General features: G+C 35.0%; 1 long non-coding RNA gene across 1 annotated transcript; it reads right to left on the bottom strand.

Moving 5' to 3' along the window:
* Positions 1–6,450: 6,450 nt before the first annotated feature.
* On the bottom strand, positions 6,451–8,057 carry LOC149265534 (uncharacterized). The gene is made up of 6 exons (XR_016251726.1): positions 7,970–8,057; positions 7,674–7,765; positions 7,419–7,560; positions 6,977–7,058; positions 6,613–6,705; positions 6,451–6,498 (listed from the first exon to the last, which is right to left on the bottom strand). It is a non-coding gene; the product is annotated as an uncharacterized LOC149265534 (long non-coding RNA).
* Between the last annotated feature and the right edge of the window lie 586 nt (positions 8,058–8,643).

The raw sequence follows: 8,643 nt of genomic DNA, 5'->3' as shown, positions 1-8,643 counted from the left end.
TCAAAATGTTAACTTCTGATGTATATGTACTATCTCTCTCTACAGAACTATTGAAGAACATAAGAAGAATTGATCAAGGGTTTCCCCACATTGAGGTTTGTCCTTGGCTAGCACCACATCTTGTGTCCTCTTGTCTTGGCTTGTTTTCTGCGATTTATGTTTATGTTGTATCTGCATTTTACCATCATGCTAAATGTGATTGCTAATCTGGAATTGATATTGAGCTAATATGGAAAATTGAAGTAAATTTGCTCTCAGCATAGAACATACCTAAAATTAACAAAATTGCACCCAAAGAATCATATAAATAGAAGGGAGATGAAATCATTTGATCACACAACACAAGTGCAAGCATCTAAGGAGAAGGACATATGTGTTAGCTACAACCTTTAAAGGAGCCTTTTCCAAGTGAAGAGAAGGTTGAATTTCTCATATTTTTTGTGTTTTTGACAGGGTTGAGTTAGGGCAGTTTGTTGGTTTTGTTTGAAGGCAGTTCTATGCTTGTTTGGTTGGTGTAATTATGTGTACATTGTTTCTTTTGGAGGTAGGGCCGAGCCCCTATAGCATTTGTTCAGGAGAACCGAAAGGCCTATTTTGGAGGACAGCAAATCCAAGATTGTAGTTGGAGTGAGGTCCAATATCCTCAATGGACAATGCTAAAGATTCAATGGGCAGAAGGGGGAATTACACTGGGTTTGAGGTCCAATATTTCGCTAAGGAAACCCTAGACACAAAGGTTTGTAATCAAGGCTAAAATATCAATCAAAGTGATGTACATGCCATGGAATATTAAGGATGGAAGTTGACGTCCAAAGATATGATGTTTATCCTTCCAAGATTTATGTTTTGCTAGGTGATGAGGTCCAGATTGGTCAGTGTAGGAGCAACCTAAGAACAACTTGTTTGGAGGACTATAGTGGCTTGCTTCAAGCCCTAAATGCAGAGGACAAAGCGACATATTTTCTTTGTTAGTCAGAAGGTGGTTTGGAGCCCTAACAGTTAATCTTTGGAAGAGCTAAAGGGCAACCAAGAGGGCCAGTTATCAAGCCCTAGTTCAGTGATTGGCAGTGGGTTCGATTAGTGATAAGTGGGGAACCTCTAAAGCCCTGATACTTGTCATCTTTGGAGTAGCAGAGAAGGAAAGGAGTGGGCAACGTTAAAGTCCCTAAGTGCCAGTGTCTTCGAAGGAGTAAAGAGCAACTAGAGGGAAGATTATGCTAGGCCAAATTTTAGTGACCTAAAGGCGCAGTGATCACTAATAGTGGCATATTGTTGAGCTACAGAACGGAAGGCAAAGGACTTGTTATATGTGTCCAAGGTACGTGGACTGAGAGGACTTTGGATGTGCACCAATATAAGTATGTTAATTGTACTTTCTTCAAGGTAGATTGGTCATCATAGTTGTTGATACCAAGCCCTAGTTGTTGTCTTGTATCAGGGTTAATTGTAAGGGTCATGATCCCTGGTACAAGAGCCCTAAGATTGTTGTATTATAGTTCTGTAATATAACAAGTGTTTAGATAAAAATCTTGCCTTGTGAACTAGTTGATTCACTGTTGTGTATTTTCTGTTATGCAAAGTAGAAGTGTTGTGGCATTTGCGTGTTTGTGATTGTGATTTTAGACTCAAACCAGATTCTTGAGAGTTGTGGAAAAATCAATGGCATCTAGAGGGGTAATCAATGAAACAAGATATATATATATATATATATAACTTCAACACTGGAATGGATGTTTAACAACAAGAGTGTAGGATTCTAAACTTCCAAAGAAGTTCTCTTCCCACAAACTATTTGGGAAATCAAGGAAGAAATTATCTTGGGAGAAAATTCTAAACTAAATTCAGTAAAAGTTAAAAACTAGACTTTCAAGCCCTATCTCTAGTGGGAAGAATCGGTCTCATTAAATCTTCCCATCAAGCAATTATAGTGTACCATTTTTCAACATCAATGGCTCTACAAAGGGTAATTAATGCCATTGAGGGAATTAAGAAGAGTTTCTTATGTCGTGATGGAAAATAAATGGATACTTGTATGTTGGAAAATGATATGTCGACTCAAAGAAAGGGTCAAGCTTGGTATGCACAACCTAAAGTTAATGATCACAACTTTCAATGGAAAACTTATTTGGAGATGGGCACTAGAATGAAAGTGCTTTTGGGAAAAAATTTGGAGAGTAAAGTATACCACAAGAGTGGAGATGTAGAATTTGATGCCTATGGAGTTCAACAACCAAGGTTATACATTTTAATAGTGCGAGGAAATTTTAGGTAGTGGCTCGAAATATTAGTAATTCAAAAGCTCAAAATGGGTAGTGCAATTTTATTTTGGAAAGAATTGTGGAATCAACATGAACCTCTCACAAGATGAAAGGATTTTAGGGTTATTCGACAATAGTTCAAAGAAGTTGGGTGGGTATTATATATGTTGATATCGACATTAAAAATCAACAACATGTTGAGGATCATTTCATCATAACCAACCCACCCTTTAGCTCCCGGGTGGAAACCATTTTAGATGAATACAAACATAGGCTATGGAATGAAATGCAAATGAGATTTATCCCTTGGAAAGTAGGCATGAATCACCTAATATGGGGATTAACTAGAGGGGGGAATACTATTTAAACAAGCATATACAAGCATCCTTAATGAAGTAGCACTAAACAATAAAAACCCAGTTTGGAATAAGATACAAAACTTACAAGCATGGCCAAAAATACTCGCTTTTCATTGGCTATTATACTAATGAGGAATTGTTAATTAGGACAATCTTATTAAAAGGAGATTCTAGGGCCCTATCTATGTATGTTAAGTAACCGGGTGGAAGAATCTATTATTTAAATCTTTCTCACCTTCCATTAGCTAACTGATACAAGGAGTGGATTGATGGTGATTTGAGGAGAAGTAGTGGAAATTTCCAAAGAAGCAATGAGATGATTAGAAGATGCCCCAAAGGAAAACTTAAAAGTGAATCATAAAACATATCTAGGAAAATCTTTTGGGTTTATAATGTTGAACCTCATAAGCTTTCACCAGATGTGGAAACAAGGAAGTCAACATTCTTACAAATATTGGAGTGGAGACTCCTCTAGACAAAAGGAAATTATCTCATCATGACTAACTTTGCTTTGCTGGAAGAGGAAATATCTACAAAATATTATAGTTAAGGTGTCTCAAGGTTGGGGTCATTACCTTAGAATGGTAGGCTCAAATATGTTACTCAACAGTTTGGTTGATATGCAAAGAGTTGAACCACTCAAGATTCATAACATGGAAAGAGGTTTGGGCCCAATAGAGCACGGGGATCCAACAAGCACTCTATTGTACCTTCAATTGGGAATTGAACAAGTTCATTAATATACTCTCATATTCATCTAGATGTGAACCCCATCTTGGAAACAAATGCCTTAATCAACCTATTTTCATGTTGTATGAAGGTCATGAGTAGAAGCATATCAAGACAATCCTAATTTAGGAGGAAGGCTCAACAATTCGAACATATCATGTTAAAAATAGCATAATCTAAATTGGTGATGGTGATATAGAGATGAACATTAGACAAGGGAGGAGCAAGGACTGGATGTAAGCATAACACAAAATGCACTTGTTTAAACAATGATGGTACTCAATCAAAACAAAAGAAAGATACATATAAATCCATCTTTTGATATGATCTTACTTTTCCAATTAACAATCAAGTCACAACCCAACAAAGCAAACCTCGAAATATGGAGAAAAGCAATTGCATTCGCAGATATGTCAATAGGTTTAATGACAACCAACATAACGAAAGGTAGCTAGACAGGAAATAGTGGTTTGACTCCAAGAACTATCAAAACTTAAAAGTAAATATTTACATTTATAAAGTAAGGTTTTCTCCATAGGAAATTTTGTTTAGCTAGGTTTAATTCTAATCCTTTTGTTCTAGGGGTTTCATGGTAGGTTGTTTATGAGTTTTCTATAAGATACATGGAATCCAAGAACTTGATTAAAAGATACTCAAATTCAAGTTAATTGCAATAGAAATAGAAATATAATTTTCCTCTTTATTAACCCCAAAATAAAATAGTAGTAGCTTACAAATATATGTTCAAATGAATTGTTCCTCTAAAATCTATGTTAAACAACAATCCATTAACCTTACTAGTTGCACTTCAAAACATATATTTACAAATTTCAAAGTTGATTTAAACCAATTACATATTTAGTATACAACACATCAATGTTACGTGGTTAATATTGTTAAGGTTGTCAAAGGAACTTATCTCAAGTGGTATGGTTCACAATTTGTGTCCCAAGTAGCTTGGGTTCAATTCTCTGGAGACATGTTGGCCCGTGTGGCATTTATGAAATAGTTCTACTAATGGTTACCGATTGTGCCTAATGGAATGTACTCATTGTTGTTAAAAAAAATATTGTTAAGATTGCGTTATTGCAAGTATATATTTAGGTTTTCTTTTCAAATATCTATTGTAACTATGCGCTACCGTTGTAATTTGTGTTAGGGGAAACAATATCCCCAATTTAGACCCCTTATATATGTACTTGTTTAGTTATATTTGTGGTTTGGACCATTCTAGAGATAAAGATATGGAATAGTTCCATTGAAGTGTACAATATATGTCAAGGGAAACAAAACCCTCAATGTTGTAGACCACAAGATCTCAACTTATTCAAGTATATTTGTGGTTCATATTATAGAAAAGATAGGGAAATGGACTACTTTCATTGAAGATCAAAAGATGAAATCATTCTTATAGATTTTTGGTCCCTAATGATGGGTGGAGTGTCCACTCAAAATGTAGGACATTTAAAAATACAACACGTTCAACTCGAGAAAAAATCTCACGCATTATGACAAAATGTGAAAACCCTCACACTTAGAATCACTAACAATATTAACTATGTAACAATCCTTCTTATATCTTTTTGTCCCTAACAATGGATGGAGTGTCCACTCGAAATATAGGATGTTTCAAAAACACAACACAATCCAACTCTAGAAAAAAGCTCAAACATTATGACAAACTGTGAAAACCCCCACACTTAGAATCATTAACAATATTAGCTATGTCTTAAAGCATTAACCATATGTATATTGCCTATGTAATTAGTTTAGAGACAACAAATGCCTTTATTTATTGACATAAAAACAACATGTATTAACTATTTAACTTGTTTAAAGAAACTAAATGCTTTTAAGTCTAAACCCTTATCCTAAAAGGAAAAGAAAATGAGGGAGAATGGAAAAATGATTGACCTAAACATCAGACTTTGTAACATCAACCATTACTTAGTTATGGAAACTAAAGGATGATATATGTTTTTTTATGATGATATGGCGAGTGTAGACTAAAGGATATAAAACTCTCAAAACAACGATGATGACCATAGTAACTGTTTGACTCATTTAAAGAACAAAAGATTTGATGTCAACTCATTTTAAAAAGTGAAAGCTTTAATGTCCTAGCTCTTTTTGGAAGAAGGAAAGAAAATGGGAGAATGTACACTAGCTAGCAACTATATACGAGTTTATGGAAAGTATTTTCACTTAAACTGATCAATTGATTTCATCTTTTGATCTTCAATGGAACTAGTCCATTTCCTTATCTTTGCTATAATCTAAACCACAAATATACTTGAACAAGTTCAAATATAGTGATCTACATTGAGGGTATTGTTTCCCTTGACATGTATTATATACTTCATTGAAACTAGTCCATCTCCTTATCTTTTCAATGATCCAAACCACAAATATATCTAAACAAGTTCAGACATGAGGGATCTAAATTGGGATATTGTTTCCCCTAAAAACAAATAGCAAACTGTAAAACGAAGTGGCAGTAAATATTAGAGAAAAAAACCTAAATATATATTTGCAATAATGCAACATTAACAATATTAACCAATTCTACACTAAATATCTTAATAATCTAAAAATACCAAATATACTTTATATTTTGACATAGAAGTGATCCATATTAACTATTTAACTAGTTTAAATAAACTAAATACTTTACCTCCTAACTCTTCTCCCAAAAAAAGAAATGAGTGAGAATGGGATAAAGATTGACCCAACAATCTGCAGTATTTGTGACTTTGTAACATGTCACTATGTTAACAATATACAATATTCATGATTTTGTAACATTAATTGTCACTATGTAAGATTGACCATTAACTACTTTATGGAGACCAAAATATGTTATATACATATTTTTCTAATAACAGAGTAAATTTTGACTTTGACATAAAACTCTTAAAACAACAACGACCAAAGTAACTGTTTCAAGAAATCTCATACTTTTGTGTCCACACTTTTACAAAAACTACAAAATGGTTTTATGTCATTGTTCTTGTTGAAAGAAGAGGAGCAAATGTGAGAATATGCACTACCTAGCTCAATGCAGAGGGGGAGGCTGAAGGATATGGAAAATAATTCGTCGTTCATCCCATTAATTAATCCATCTTGCGCGTTGGACCAAAACGAGGACGAATCTGTTTGTGTATGAAAAAGGAATTTGTATAATTATATAAATTGTTCAATGTCCAGTACTGTTCAATCAAATGTAAATTAAATAGAAAACAAATTAAATCAGAACCCGATCTGACCAGAGCTTAGGGTTCTGATTAGTTACAACGGCAATTCATGGGATGCAAGGATCTGCACATATGCAGCCGTCCGCTTCCTGTTTCATTATGTTCCTGTGTAAAAGAAAGGAGGTGGGTTTTAAAAGTTGTATTAAAAAGACAGAGTAACTTCCAAGCTGGTTATAAGCATAGAAGAACGAAAACAAGGCGACAATAAATGGTGTGAAGGCTAGCAAACCAAACTACCATACCCCACACCAATTACAGAATAGCCATAACAGATAGTATCGAAAAATTGTGCAAGCCAGTCGCCAGACTACCGAACAGAGACCTGCCCACCGAAAAAGATGAACAAGCAGAAGCACAATATGCAACGAACAATTACCTTACTGGAAAGCACGACGAATTGCAACACCCATCAAAGGTGGCATCCATTCCATTCCATGATCTTCATGGACATCTGCACACTAAACAATCAAGAAACCACACGAGGAGCCATCATAATCTGCCGGCAAACTGAGGATGAGGATGAGTATAGTGGATTAATAATCAAAATAATCAATAAACCCACATGCCGAGGCAAACTGGGGTGAAATTAGTGAATTTATTTCAAAAAGAAAAACACTCCACACAAATAAACAAACTCATACGGCAAGGCAAACCAGATGAAATTAGTGAATTAATTTGGAAAAAACACTCAGCAGGACTCGAACTAAGAACTCACGCAATACCCAGTGAAAAGTAACCATTAGCACATAATTGCCTAAACCACACAGACTCCACCATGGCCAGAAACACAGCATTTAAAATAGAGAGAAGCAGCTTACTGAAGATGGCGTCCATGTGTCAAAAATGTCCGGAATGGCCCAATTAGTGACCCGGCCCATTGATCTTTAACCCTCATCGGCCTGAGATTAAAACATAATGGCCAACCGAGACGGGAAGTCCGATAATTAACGATAGCGTGAGCTGCAGTAAACGGAGATCAATTGCCAGAATTATCAATTTCAGTCAAGAAAACTTAAGCACAGCTCCAACAATTCCCTTCTAATAAGCGGCCGGAATTCGAGAGTCATGCTTACCCTGGTGTCTTAAATGATAGACGTCGTAATGTACATGACCTCCATGTGTCAAAAGTGTCCTGAACGGCCCAATTAGTGATCCCCTCATCGGCCTGAGACTAAAAATACTTAATATCATAACCAACCGAGACCAGAAGTCCGATAATTAAAGCAGAGAAGTCCGATAATTAACGATAGCATAGTCTGCAGTAAACGGAGATCAATTGACAGAATTATCAATTTCAGTCAAGAAAACATAAGCACAGCTCCCACAATTTCCTTCTAATAAGCGGCCGGAATTACAAAGTCATGCTTACCCTGGTGACAGATGCGGCGCTCCATCCAGAACCACCACAATTACTTGCGCGCCTCCTGAAAAATAAAATGAAATGAGATGAGACAATAGCATTATATTGTAGTGCATTTAAACTCAAATTTTTCTCCTTACTCACCCACCACGTACAGAACGGTCCATCTTGCTTTTCAGCTTTTTTCTTCTCACGGCTTAAATGGGGTTTAAGCTTTTTGGCTTTTTCGTCGAACCATTAGCGTTTTTCATTAAACCGATAACATTCTCATAGAAACATTTCCCTATTGACCTCTCATCCTACGGTACAAACAGTGAAATGTTTGTTTGAAAAATTTTGTAACAATGAATTATGATGTTGTTTTTAATTGAAATATTTATATAAATCATTAACGAATTAAATTTATACATATATACATATATATATATATATATATATTTTTGTAATTTTGTTTTTTTAAAGGAATGGTTATATTTTGATTAAAGAATCTGGATTTTGGTAAGAATTATTATATTTAAAAGCAATAAGCAATATCAGTTCTATATTCCTTTCAAAAGTGTTCTCATTAGAGCCCATGAGTTCTCCTGATTTTCTACCACATTTTCTCACTTCCATATTCCCTCTAAAAGTGCTCTGACTAGAGTCTATGAGTTCTCCTTATTTTCTATAACATTTTCCTTGTA

This window comes from Pinus tabuliformis, chromosome 6, assembly GCF_031772625.1.
Source record: "Pinus tabuliformis cultivar Carrire ecotype Pingquan chromosome 6, CPIR1, whole genome shotgun sequence".
NCBI classification, from domain to species: Eukaryota; Viridiplantae; Streptophyta; class Pinopsida; order Pinales; family Pinaceae; genus Pinus; species Pinus tabuliformis.
The sequence above is the reverse complement of the archived record's forward strand: the minus strand, read 5'-3'. Positions and strand labels throughout refer to the sequence as shown.